Source organism: Hirundo rustica, chromosome 1 (genome assembly GCF_015227805.2).
Source record: "Hirundo rustica isolate bHirRus1 chromosome 1, bHirRus1.pri.v3, whole genome shotgun sequence".
NCBI classification, from domain to species: domain Eukaryota; kingdom Metazoa; phylum Chordata; class Aves; order Passeriformes; family Hirundinidae; genus Hirundo; species Hirundo rustica.
The window spans coordinates 85616900-85631611 of record NC_053450.1 but is presented as its reverse complement, the minus strand read 5'-3'; positions in this window follow the sequence as shown (position 1 = coordinate 85631611).

Here is a 14712-nt window from a genome sequence, read left to right as displayed (position 1 = left end):
GCCTAGAAAGGCCCAGCTGAGCAGAGAACAGAGGAGACCTGGAGGAAACAAACTTGGCAGGAAAACAGCTGCTGGTAGAGAGATGTGATAGACAGCAGCACTGATTGCTCTCTCGGAAACTCTCTCCACCATGTATTTCCATGGAGATAAAGCACACTGTGGCTCACTGAAAACAATTTTCTTTGTATGGGACTAGAATATCCGCTATCTCCGCCAGAAAGAAGGATATGAATATGCTGAGGCCTCCAGATGACATGAGAATCCTGAAATCAGACTAGCATACCAGGCAGGCTAGGAAATGTGCACTACACATCAAGCATACCTCCATTAATGATGCAATTGGTAGTACACCTCTTCTGTCACACGATATTCCTGTTCTGTCTCCGAATGGCAGCACAGTTTGACTTTCTGGAGAGAAGGAAAAAGCCCCCAGTGATATTGGGCCTAGCTAGCCTCGAAATATCAAATGTTTTATTTACCCATCTATGCCAGTCTCAGCACAGAGCAGGTCAGAGAATGTGCAAACAAATTATTCATTCAGGAATGTCAAAGAAAACCCATTTCTGCCTCAAAGGTTTACTCTGATCAGAGAATCAGGCAAGAAGCAAACACTGTTTTGTTTACCTTGTCCACTTTGGACTGCTGCCTCTTCACATAATTCTGAACAGCAGAACCTGCTAACCACACACAATCTTTTCCCAAGACCAAACATTTCTTCACACACTAGAAATTAAGTCAAAAGTTTATATTTATCAATACCGCCTGGCAAAATATGCAACAACAACATATTTTGATGTGGGAAAACGAATAATTTTGACATATGAGTTAAGTGTTTTCTGTCAGTCTTAATGCAGTCTAATGAAAATGGCAAATAAACAGTAGACCATCCAGCTTGTCTACTCACCGCACCTCTTCTGTTTGGTCAAGTGAAAGTCTGTCACCAAATAGATTGCCAGGACCGCTTCTAATAATTTAGGATGTATGTAATGTTCCCATACTACTCAGCATTTTTTTTTTTTGAAGTGAAGTCTAAAATTTTTCCAAGGTTAATTTTCATCCAAGCACCGTTGCAAAAGGAACACTGAGGGAAATTGTATCCTAAGAAAACACACAGGTTCCTGCTGTCATACAGTGCCCGTGTGGGCTGGAATAGGAAAGGCTCTGTAAGTGGGATGCAATACATGTGCTTGTTTATTTAAACTGACCACTGAAAATCTATACAGTATGAATTACATTGAATTGAAACATTCCCAATCCCATGTAAGCAGGAGAGATTCCAGAATGGCTGGGTTCCATGACACATATCATGAGGTATGCGTGAGGGACCACTTCCAAAGGATGCAAGTGGCATATACCTGTTATCAAAAATGCAGTCTTTTCCTTAAAATGAAATGTTGTAACACATTAATTTGGTTTATATTGTGTTTCATTTTTATATTGGAGTTTGTAATGTTTTTCTACTGTATTCCCTGTTCCCCTTGGAAACTGCTATCACGTTGTTTGTCCCTGCTCGGCTGCGCTCATCCCCCACACTGGAATGTAACCCAACTCTGTTCCACTCCCACTTTATCCCTGATTGGGCAGTGCCTTGTCCCTGCCTCTGGGCCCTGCCCCCTGGGAAAAAGCCCCAGCACAGGTCAGGTCTCAGCCTCTCTGGCACCGGCGTCCATGGGGAAAGGAGTCCAGAGTAAAGCTGTTACATCCCACCCAGTGAGAGAGAGCAGACTCTTTCCTTTTGCCATCGGCGGTCGTCTGGTCTCATAAAGAAATACCACAATGAAACCTCTCTGCCTGGGCTTTATGGAGAGAATGATGGCAAAATGAAGGAATGGGAAGCCATTACTTCATACTTTGCCTTGTCCTGTATTTTTCAAGCAAAGTTGAATCCCAGAAATCTTAATTTACTTCAATACTTTCAAGAAAACCTGTTTTGGATTTGTTGGTTAGAGCAAAGTCACGGCAGGTGCCAGAATTCACAGCTTTCCCAGCTCTCTGCAGAGCAACTTGGGTTCCCACTGCTTTGAATGCCAGTGCAGGACCATGCAGGTAGTCCAGCCCAGGTGGGACATTCTCACTCAAGTCTCTATTCTTCATGTGTCTGTAGCTGACAATTTAAATTATCTTATTAAATGAGTTATTTCAGGTTATGGAACCTAGAGTGATTCACACCATGTCTAAATCTCTGCTTGGCACAAGTCAGGAATATTGATTGCAAGGCTCATTTGTCCTAGGTTACAATGTAAAATGTGCCCAAAGTATGTATTCTATCACCATCTACATGAAATGTTGTTGTGCACCACTGTTTCCCGTGCCCCCTCCCTCCAGACTATCTTCTGTTAATGGCCCATCAATACCGTCCTGCATGACTCATAGATAACTCTCCCCAGGAGCTATCTCTGTTTAATAGGCAATCAAGGACCCATTGCAAAACTGATAAAATGATATCAGTCCATTGTGAGATGCTCCGCCCAGGGGGAGGAGCCAAGCATTCCCACCTGGATATAATCGGGGCCTTGGGACAGCACAGGCAGCCTTACCCACTGGACTCCCAGAGGACAAGAGCTACCAGACCTTTCTGCAAGAACACTGCTTCAACAAGACCACTTCATCTGGACTGCCACCACCACGGTTTCAGGTTGTATTCTGACTCTGTCAGTGATCTTTTGTACCACTGCATGTGTTTTATTTTATTTTACTTTTTTTTCCTCTCCTATTAAATTGTTTTTTCTGACTTGGAGTCTCTCGCTGGTTTTGCCTTCAAGCCAGCACATCATTCTTGTATGAAAACCAAACAAGAGACTCAAATAACATCAAGTGTAATAGCAAGAAAGAAAAGTGGATCTAAAAGAAGTATGAAGGAAGGAGAACTGCCATTTGAGATGTTCCTGAATTGTAATGCTGGTAAGTTATAACATGGTGCTAAGATCCAAAATCACTTGTCTCCTTGTGTAATTCACACATAGACATCACAGAGTAGCTGCTGCACGTACCAAAAAAAAAAAAAAAAAAAGGTATTTTTTTCCTAGTGTATCAGTCACTAAAAGTCATCAGTGGCCATTCACCACTGCCAGAAAAGCTGGAACATTAATGCTTTTTTGCTTAAGCCACAATGCTTTGAACCATGACACCAACCAGCTTTCTTTGATTGCATCATTAAAAACAGACAGCTGACCTTCCTAAAAGATGGTGAGGATCATCATCCCTTTCCCAATTTAAACCTGATTTTCTCAGTTTGCTATGGAGAAGTCTCATATAGATCCCATAGCACACAGTCTGGCGTTCTGCCTGCAGGGTCAGGAAAGTCTTGCAAAGGGTGGATAACACAGGCACGCTTCTCAGCAAGACAAATCCCAGGAGAGTCTCAGGCTTGCAGTGGGATAATGCCTGCTTTGAATACTGAGCTTTTCCTTCTGAAGCAAGAAAAGCTGTTCACAGAATTTCTGATCTGAAGGGCTCTTAAATAAAGGTGTCTTCTGGCTTCTTGTAGTTTTTCTTGGCCTGAATATGGCATTTTCACTAAAATACTCGAGTGCCACCTTCACAACTTAAAGAAGATTAAGAATGTTTTTTCCCAGGAACAGTAGACTGTAAAATACCACCATGGAGAAAACAGAACTACGTAAATGCTGTATCTACTAGTACCTGCAGTGTCCTAGTTAAGTCCTTTTCTGGCTCATCAATAGACAAAGCTGAAGCCTGTGAGTCCTTATTACACTTACCATTATCTGTTTACACTGGCAGAACAATACTGTCATGGCAGATACATCCTCCACAGTAAAACTGGGTGTGAGACCAACTATTTATCCATAGGATTTTAAAGTGAAGCTATCTCAGATTAAAAAAAAAAAAAAAAAAAAAAAAAAAAGGAAGATATTTATTTTCATATGGAATAATAATCCCTGCACCTGCACCAATGTCAGTGGCTACAGGATGCTGCTTTGTTCAGAAGAGTCAAAATGTTTTTGAGTGCTGTTTGTGATTTCAGAATTTTAACCTGACATAACTCCGAACTTCCTGGGCATTTCTTTGGTGATATTCACCTTTGTCTTGCAATGCTAAAAAAAGGTTAATAAATTATATAGAAAAATCTGTTCTAAAGTAAGTATGTAACAAGATTTCAAACTCCCCACAAACTCTTGCTGTTATGGAGAGTACAATTTTTGTTCTACTGTATAAATAAGGGATGTAGGGGAAGTGCAGTAGATTTCTTGAGAAGGCTTTATTTGAAGAGGTGAAGAGTAAAACATATTAATGGAATGAGATAAAAACTGTGCCTTCAGTTTTTTTTCAGTACATTTTAGAGAATACTATGTGTGCATCATACTTAGAGAAAATGTGTAGGATACAAACCAAAAGTGAATCTAAGGAGCGTGCATAGAGCAAAGTGCACCAGAGCCGTGAGTGCAAGAAAGCATTGCTTTGACAACTGGTGAGGCAGCATTTACACAAAAGCCTTTTTCCAAGGAAATGCAACAACATCATATAACTGAAGGGCAGGGGCCAAGGCCACACACTGGATCCCCACAGGTGTGCAGCTCAGAGTTTAAAGGTTTCTCAGCCACACTCACTTACAATAGGGGCCAAGGGGGCCTCCAAAGGTAGGTTTTGCTGCATGCTGTTGTATGTCTGGAGTTGAGTCTGCTCAGCTTTCACATGGCAATTGCTTTTGAAATCTCAGCATTGCACTGGTCCCAGGGCAGAGGAGACCTGTGGTGGCTCCAAGCACTGCTGAGGCCAATCTTCCAGCACAACTGAGCTTCCTGAGCGGTCACAGTGCTAACACATCCACTGGACACTGTGCCTTTCTGAAGGGGCCTCAGGAGCAGCAGGAACAAGGTGCTGAAGAACTGTAAGTCCTTGCCTTGCCTTCACCCTTGGCGGGTAAATGCGTCTCTTTGCCCTGCCACATGAGTAAACCACCTTGCATTCCCCTGGCTAACTCAGCTGGAAGTGAGCTATTGGTAGGGCACAGTCTCTTCTTTTTACTCCCACTGTCTCCACCCCCAGGTTCGCTTTCCCAAGGGTGAATGACTTGTGGGATGGAGAGCAGGAAAAAATGCAGTCCTTGACACTGGGGGACTTACAGCAAGCAACCAGTAAAGAAACACAACTCAGGAGGTATACAAAGGATTTTTCAGGAATATCATTACATGTGGATTCTGAGGTTCTTTAGTAGACCTAAAGCAACCGATATTCCATTTCCACACACCTCATGTGTGTTTTGCATTAAGCATTAATCATGATCATTGAATATTTAGGCACAAAGAATTCATGTGTTTTCTGACACACGTGTTGATGTTGGATGTATAGTTAAGATATTCTAAAGATTAAGTGCTCCCGTTAGTGTTAGCAATTTAGAAGGCACATAGCTATTTCCTCTCGTCTAAATATGTGATGATGCAACAGCCAAAATAAATACCCCCAAAACACAGTCAGGTTGAAGTGCCCATAATATCAACGAGAGACAGCTCTTATATTAGTAAAATACTGCTTATAAGGGTTTGGCTGGATTAGAGAGAAGAAAAAAATGTAAGAGCAGATCCAATGTACACTCATAAACTGTTGCATAGGAAAAGGGATAACTGCAATTTAATTTGAAGAATTTTGCAAAGAGTTGTCTTTAAATTAGGACTATTAAATATGAGCAACATATTTACACTCACATAAACAAATTCATTCAAAAAAGCATTATTATAACTGAGTTATTAGCGCTAATTTTAAAGGTCTGAAACTTTGCTGCCTTTGGAGAAACACAATACTAAGCAAGAATCTAAAGTGATGCCTTGGCCCAAAGACACATTCCCTAGCTAGGGACATCTGGGGCTTCCTCTATGTGAGGGAAATGCTTGCTTGCCACGGGGCCTCTGTGTTGGAAGACTTCACACCCTTTAATGTTTTCTCCTATGGAGCATGACTGGCATGTTTGGAACAGAAGTAGGGAGCATGGGAAGAGATTATGGCGCCTGGGGTGGTGGCCCAGGTCGTACAAAACCTCTGTAAACCAATTGCATTCACCCTTCCCCGTGTGAGACCAGGAAATTAGGGAAGAACAGAAGCCATCAAGCCAGTTTTCCTCCCTTTCTTCTCCATGTTTTAACCGATGTCTATGGCAGAGGTGAAAACCAGCACCACAGAGCTTGGTGGCACACAGCAGGAAGGGTAACAGTGGTTATACCAAGGGTGAAGGCAATGGTTGTTATGGTTTTGTATTGGCTTCATTCTGTCAAATAAGGTGGAACTGTTCCTTGCCAGCCCCAATGAGCATCTTTCAAATAGTTGCATTTTATATAATAGGAGGGCTTTCAAGAAGTGATTTGAAGAAGGAAATGGAGGGCACTGACACACATTAATCAGGAGGCAGCATGGAAAGAGTCCCTGAGGCAGGACTGGGAAAGCAGAACAAAAGGAACAGTCATGGCAGATCACCAAGGGCAGGAAAGAACACAGCAGAAATAAAAGCACTGTTTTCAGTGAGGTAGGAAATGCAAAGGGCTTAAGTTTGATAAGTTTCTCTGGAGGGAAAAGAAGAGAATAAGACAGCATAGAGATAAAGAGCCAAAGAGACAGTGAATGAATGGTATGGGGTGGTGAGCTTGCTGGAGGGATTTGGAACAGGGCAAGGGACCGTGAGCAAAATGGGGTCAGCCCAGAGACTTGGATGTGATAACTGGAGGCAGAAATTAGCAGAGAAATTCTTAAAGTGTTGTCAGAGGGAAGAGTGGGAGACTATTCCTGTTGCAGCACACGGGGAAGAAAGCAATCACTATTTAAAGCAGCCCAGGACAAAGTAAAAAGAAAAAACTCACACTGAATTATGTCACTTAGCCTTTAAAGAGAAAGAAAAAAAAGAAAACAGGAATGTCAGGGTAAGAAGAGCTCAAATCAAGTACAGAAAGGGGCTAAGGGCAAAAAGGATACATGTATACATGGAAAAAGTCTTAGAAAAGAGAAAAACCTTTTGAATGTCAGGAATAGAACTACTGGAAAAGGCTTTTGGGACCTGTGAGATTCTTGCCTCGCCTCTGCCACATAGATGCAGCCCATGTTCTTAGCTGCAGGGACATGGGGCCATGGAATGGCTGCACACACACGTGCATTCCCTTCCCACTCCACCCTCTGTAAGGGATGTCTGCCTCCAGTGTTACTGGGGACCTGAGCTGTGCAGGGGTTCTGTATCCTAAATGCCCACGAAGGTTACCCAAGAGAGCCCCTAGCCACTGGAAGAACAAAATACAGCAAAACTGATCCCAGCACAGCCTCTCAGTCGGCTGGTAACTCCAGGCCGTGTCTTCAGCCCACATGAGCTGGCATTGCTCCACAGGCACCGCTGGAAATGCTTTGACTTTCAGCAGTCCTGTGTAGCTGACCCTGTGTTCCCATCATTTTCAGGGAAGAGTGTGTGTATCTCTTTTTCGTGAGCAGAGTCTGAGCTCAGACACTGAGAAGCAAACTGAGCACTGTGCTAACAAAAGAAACCATCCACTAGTAATTAAGTAATAGGAAATTCCTTATATATTCTTTTAAAGTATTTAAAGTAACTACTGGATACTAGACTCTTCAAAACCTGCTTTATCTCCCTCCACCCCTGCTTTGCATTTCTCATCCCAGCCAGAGATGAGGACCCAACAGTAACAGTGCTTCATTTTTCATTTTCTTTTTTTCTTATTTCAAGACTTAGTACTTATTTCAGAAGTAACCTTTTCTGGCATCCTCCTATAGTAAGATCATTAAACCTGTTTATGCTTTCATTTAAAACATTTCCCTATGTTAAATGAGCAAGATAAATAGTTGCACAATTTTTTCATTTTACAGTGGTTTTATGTCACCTTATATCAGTGGAAACACAGATACACTCTTCCTTTAGGAGATTTAAAACTAAATAGCTGGTGCACATCTGTTTAAATTTAATTTGAACCTATAAGCTCCAAACTAAAAGCAAAAGGGGGGGGGGGGGGGGGGGGGGCGGTGGGGGTGAAATTGGTGTTTTTAAAAGAAAGTAGAACAGCAAAGTTCTCTTTTATTTCTTATTCTCCTATGCAATTATTAATTCCCCTAGACTTTCATGAAAGTCTTTCTGGAATCTGTTACATTCATTCCACTCTTTCAATTTCTTTTATCTTCTTCTCTACAGCTCCTTAGAGCTCTGTTACACCATATACTCTTTTTCCCACTGTGTATGACATTAATCCCCCCATCCAATGAACACCTGTAAAATGTAATTCCTTCCTTCTAAAAAAAAATAGTGTTGAATTTTAAAAGTCAAAATCCTGTCTAGTTAGCAACAAAGCTTGTTTCCAAAGTGATGACTTAGAAGCAGACCAATAATTTGCACTCAGTTCCTGCAACTCCAGCAGTGACTTGGGAGCAATGGGAAGACAAGAAACTCACTCAAATCCTTGTAAAAGGCACCCACACAATCAGAAGGAGCCCAGTTGTGGACACAGGCTCTGGGGAGAAAGTGTGAAAAAGAGGTGCATAGGGGAAGCCTGAATCCACATTCCTCACCAGGTCTGCTGAGAAGAAACCAGGCATGTAGCAAGGTGTTTTCTTCCACTTGGAACAGCAGCAGGTCAAAAGCCTAGCTGCTGTGCCCACAGCAGATATTTGCCTGCTCCTTCTCCCTCACTAAGAATAAATGAGCAACCTGAAATGTGCTTAAAACACTTGTCAGCCGTCAAAAGTACCCCTTGAAACCCATCAGCTGAAACAACCCCAGGCCTTTTCTAGTATGGGACATTCCAGCTGGATTCCCAAGTTCAGGCTGTCCAGCTTTGTGTGAATAAGAACAACCAAGTCTCAGACAGCCTAAATATCCTCCTATAGAAACGGACACCCTACCTCCCCTGTGGGGAGAGGCTGAACAAAGCTTTCATGACCCTTTCTAACAAAACCAGCCTCTGACTCAGTTTTTGGCGGATGAGGGAGAAAGGAGGGATCCTTCTCAGTGGGAGGGCTCTGTCGAGGGAACATCAGACGGAGCCACCAGATGGACTCTTGGACTACATCTAAAGCTTTCTCACATTTCTTTTCCTTCCTCCCCGCCCTCCTTCCCCTCTCACACACACACACACTCAGTTTACCTCTTCCCTACTCATCTACAAAGTGGCTGTTCAAAGCACCGGGGTCGGTGATGGATGCCCACACGTGCACGCAGGAGCACAGTGGCTGACACTCTGCACGTGCTGGCTGCTGAAGGAAAGGTCCTTGGAGACTTTGGACACAGCAGGCACCAGACACATCTTCCTCCTCCAGCCCAGACCCACACTGCCCATTAATCCCTTTGGACCAGGCTGGCCTGGGTGCCCTTTAGCCAAGCTTCCTCCAAAGCCTTTTCAGGCACAGCTTGGGTGGAACGGTGCCTTGCATGAGTGTGCTCCTTCCAATAGGCAAGACATCACACAGGCAAGGCACGGAGCATGCTGTTCCTACAGACCCTCCAATGCCACCACTTTAATGCAGTGAAAATGGCGGAGGGGGAGGAGAAGGGAGGAGTGGAAGAGCAGCTCTGTGCTGATTGCAGTGGGATTTGGAGCTGATTTAATGAGGAAAATTACTCCCGGATCTTAAATTGCTATGGTTTCCTCCTTGATTGAATGTTGGTACTCCTTTAAGCTTTTAAAGGAACAAATATGATTACAACATGCATTTGATAAGTGAGTATTTCTGGTTCTTTTCCATGTAATTTACCTTGTTAATCTTTATTCTCTCTCAAAACAAACAATGGTTTGACTCTTCCTCGTATTGAGGGCATTAGTTTGCTAACAGGCTGAAAAGCATCAGTTCACCATTTTGAGCAGACCTATTTTCTTCAAGTTCTTGGCAAGAGAATCTCCCTTGCTTTAGAAGACAGTGGAGTGTCCTGTCTTGTCTTGTTATTCCACTGGGAACAAATAATTCTTTTATGTATGCTTTGATGTTGAAATAAAAGGGGTTTTAAATACCGTTCCACTGTACTGGTTATAAAAATGCTGTAATTTCCTTGTTATTTGTCTTATTGGAAGTAAGTCAGCGACAAAAGCACAAATACTATATACACAGAAACTTCCTAAATACCCCTTTTATCCACAGTGCTGTGTTTTATTGAAAGGCTCCAAACCTATTGTCTGTGAATGAAACTCCATTGTTATTGTCTACATGTTGTTATTCTCACTCCAAGCCTGAGTATGGACATATGCATTAACCTGGTCACTGCAATAAATCACACCCTCACCCAGGCACAAATTCAACAGGAGAGGTTGAAAGTGGTGTGGATCTCGTGTTTCCAGTCGTGTTTTGCGCTAGGGGCTGTACAAGGCTCCTGTATTTGGCCTTGCCAACACTAATAGTCCTAGAAAGCACCTTGGTTCACAGATACTAACGTCCTGTTTGCGACTCCAGTGGCACTTGCACAGCAGAGGTCAGTGGACACATGTGTGAACATTTACAAGTCACGCATTAAATCCCACTTGGATGAAACTGGCGCACAGCATAAATTCAGCCCACCGCAGATGTCTTGAGTCATGAGTGCAGCTCATGCCAAGAAAACTGGAGGCTATTAAAAACACCTTTTATGCGGAATTCAAAACACCGAGTCTTACAATTCACTTGCACTCCTGCAACTGCATTGATTCCTACAAGGCTTCTTCCCACTTAGTCCAGCAGAAGCACGAGAAGTGTCAGACCTTTGTATTTATCTTCATTGCAGAGTTGTACGGAGATGTGTTCAGACCCAACAGAAAACACGTTGTTCTCTTACTTCTGTGACACTGTTCTCAGAATGTGTTAGCTCTTCCACTGCCAAAAGCCAGCATGACTCCCCACTGAGACATAAAGTGCATGACAGTGTGCAAAGGAAGGTAATCAGACTGCTAATTCTTAAATAGATCTTAATGAAAGGCAACGAAAAATCAGTGTCAGGAAGAACAATAGTCACAAAAGGAAGAGGAAGATACAACTTATATTAACTTTTGCTCACAACCACAAAGAGTTCCTCTTCTATAATCTGCTACTATTCATAGCAAATGGAGTAACTCCCCAGACATTCATGAAACACCACAATATAATTGTACTGTTGACAGTACAAGTCAGTAAATCTTAGACAAGATTCATGGTGAAATCTCAAATAAATTGTGGTTAAGGATGTGTATTGGTCATGGACTTAAAACAGTCATTGAGAAACAATGACTACCTTAAAACACAGAAACAGGCCTGTGCATGCTGCTGCAAGATGAAACTGTGAGAAATTCAAACATTTCTTTTGGTTTGTTTTACAGCAAATCTTGTGTCAGAATCACCATGGAATTATCTGAAACAATCAATCTCGCATTCAGCTCCATAGAGGGGACAGGAAGGTATGGCTGTAAGAAGCTAAAGAGGAGGAGTGGAGAAGGTAGTGTGACGGATTAAAAATATCTCAAAATGCTTTGTTTTGCCTTTGGAAACCACATGCTGAAAATAAAATTTACAGGCAGTTATGCAGTCCAGGCTATAGGGGGCTGTCAAGAAACATACAGAATCGGCCAGGGCAGACAGTTTTAATCAAATCTGCATTTGTGATCAGTAGACACAAGACCAGTGAATCAAGGCGGAAATACATTTTATTTCTGGATTTTCAAATACTTCTCAATGAAAGACCAAATAATAAAAGCTTAGCTATGTAACAAGTAACTCTGTATTTTACAGCTCTTTAAAAATGCTTTATAACATTTAACTAGTATTGTAAGCCTGGTTTGGATATTAAGAGTACAGCCACTGCACAGCCAATTTTAAACACAAGAACCTGAAATACTGAAGTCCAAAAGAATTTAAATCAGCAACAATGTTTCATTGTAAGGCACAAGGTTTAATAGGTGTCTTTGGTGTTCAGTATCCCAATATCTACACGTCGCTTGGCTTCCAAGAGGCTGGGCTGCATCTGAGGCATGTAGAGACTTCCAAGCTTGTGGTAGAGCACAAAATTCTGCATTTCTTTAGCTTACTGTACAATACTGTCTCTTCTAGCTCATACAGTTCTTCTCTCCTTTGGGAAACATCTTCTAATCTGAGAGCAGAAACACTTTGCCTGGTCTCTACCCAGTCTGGGCTGACTCTGCCTCAGTCTTGCCCTCTGCTTTCTTCATTTCCTGCCTGCAAAAGGGAACACCAGACTCTTACAGGCAGCTGCCACCATACCATTCAAAAGGTGTAAATCTGGAGTTGGTAACACATAAGTGCCTGCGGTTTCAGTACAAGATGGAACTGGGGCAGCTTGTCTCCAGTTTGATCCTCTCTCTTCTGCTGGTTTATCTCAGTTGGCTGACTCTTGGGGGCCCACAAGAGAGCCAAAGAGGAACTTTTTACAAAAGCATGTAGTGGCATGAGGGCAGTTGCTCCAAACTGACAGAGGGAGGGTTTAGAATAGAATATAATAGATAATGGGAAAAAATTCTTTACTGTGGGGGTGATGAAACACAGGAACAGGCTGCCCAGAAAATCTGTGGGAATGTTCAAAGGCTGTTTGGAGGTGGCTTTGAGCCACCTGGTCTAGTGGAAGGTGTCTCTGCACATGGCAGGCGGTTTGAAATGGGATGATCTTTAAGGTGCCTTCCAACACAAACCATTCTATGATCCTTTATATATCCTAAGTGCCTTATTTATACATGACATTTATACATAGATTAATGTTCATTTGGGGTGCTTGAGGAATCTTCTGATACTTCTGCCGGCACTGCTAACTTCTTACAAAACTTCTATGGGCTCCCAGGCTGAGAAAAGCAGGACAAGATCTGCAGGGAACATGAAATGATGTAGCTTCCAGTAAAGTGAGGATCGGGCCCAGAAATGCAGTGCATTTCCTCTGGAAAGGAAAGCCCCCCACCTCTTTCACTATAAATATACCAGACTTGTGTGCTTTGTTTTAAGCCCAGTTTCCTAAGGAAACAAGGTCTATGCAGTCATGCTGTGTCTGTCTGTTTCTGTTCCCCACTCCTAACTCTCATTAGTTGTCTTGACCAGATTTGACACTGGGGGCCACAGTCTCCACTACTTCAAGATTTTTTGTACCTCGCTGACCAAGAGGAGAAAGGTGTTTGTTGCTTTTATGTCTCCCCTATGGGAGAAGCTTTATCATATGCTTTTTTTTTTTTTTCTCTCAGACAGAATCCAGAGGGGAAGAGACCTTGTGAGACAGGTTAGAAGGAAACCAGGTTGTGTTATGTCCTGTGCTCCAGGAACTACTTGTTTAGTTTACGATCTCCACAGGAAGTATCCAGCATGACAGATACCATGCAGGCAGTGCCCCAAAATACCTTTTTGAAGCTGGACATTTCAGTTTTCAAAAGTTACAGATCTTTTTAGAGATCAGAGAGGGTACTTTGTTAGCCTTTGAAGTCTGAAGAATATCTGATGTTTCTCTGTCAACTACCTCCCATCTTTGTGATGTCTTTATCTTCTTGGGGCAAGAAGACTTTGGGGTGCACCAGAGGACCTCCCTTGTCCATGTCCCCCCAGCTTACACAAACCAGGCCTTGCAGATCATGCAGATATTTGCCTCTCTGCATTCAGTGGATGGCAGGGGTCCAGTCATGGTAGCAATTTGTACTCACCTGCTCATGTGCATTCAGCACAAATTAGAGGAAGATGAAACCTTAAGGATCCAATAAGAGAGCATTTTATAGCCAGTCTGCATAGAGTGAAAAATGCATACATAAAAATGCAGAAAGTCTACTCTCAAGAGAGCCTTATTTGTTTTACAGCCCTCTATTAATCACAGCAGAGTATTGTGCTGAGATGTATATGCATAAAATCATCACTCTTTTTTTTGTGGTGTAATGATGCTTCTTTACCTGCTGCCTCTGCAGCTACATATAACAAGCATAAAGTCCATGCTTAAAAAATGAAACATATATTAACAAGGAAAAAAAAACCAAAAAACCAAACCAAACCAAACCAACCCAACCCAAACCAAACCAAACCACAAAAAAAAAAAAACAAAACAAAAACAAAAATAAAACAAACAACAACAAAAAAAACCACAAAAAAAAAAAAACCACAAAAAAAAAAAACAAACAAAAAAAAAAAAAACAAAAAAAAAAACAAAAAAAAAAACAAAAAAAAAAAACAAAACAAAAAAACCACATGATTACATTCAGGTTCCATATAGGATCATATCTCATCTACTTTGCCTAACAAACATATCTCGTAGACATATCTATCTTAAGACAGACACGATTATTCCTTGCAAAAATGACAGCTGTTTTTATGTAAAGCAGAAACCAATGAAGTACCAAAATGTATTGAGAGATTTTTGGCGATGAATTTTTGGATTGCGAGCATGGTATTTACATGGCAGCTGCTTTGCTGGATACTGCCTCACTGATGGCTTGTGGCATTGATTTATTGACATTCCCAAACTAGAAATTAAGGCAGCCTCAGGGGAGGATATCAACTGACCTGTAAATTGGAACATGTGTTTTGGGTTCTTTTGTTGTGTCTTTTTTTTTTTTTTCTTTTAAACAGGATTTGTGCCACTGACTTCAACTTTTTCCATATAACACAAAAAATTTTTCCACATCCCAGATGTATTCAGATCATACCAATAAATTAGGACAATGAATTCATACTGACTTCTGTCAGCAGAAGATCTAGCTCCTGTGTCTTATTTTATATATATATATATATTTATTTTTTTTTCCTATACAACATTAGAAAGAAGAGCTACCTTTTCTTTTTCAACAACTTTTTCTGAAGTCAAGA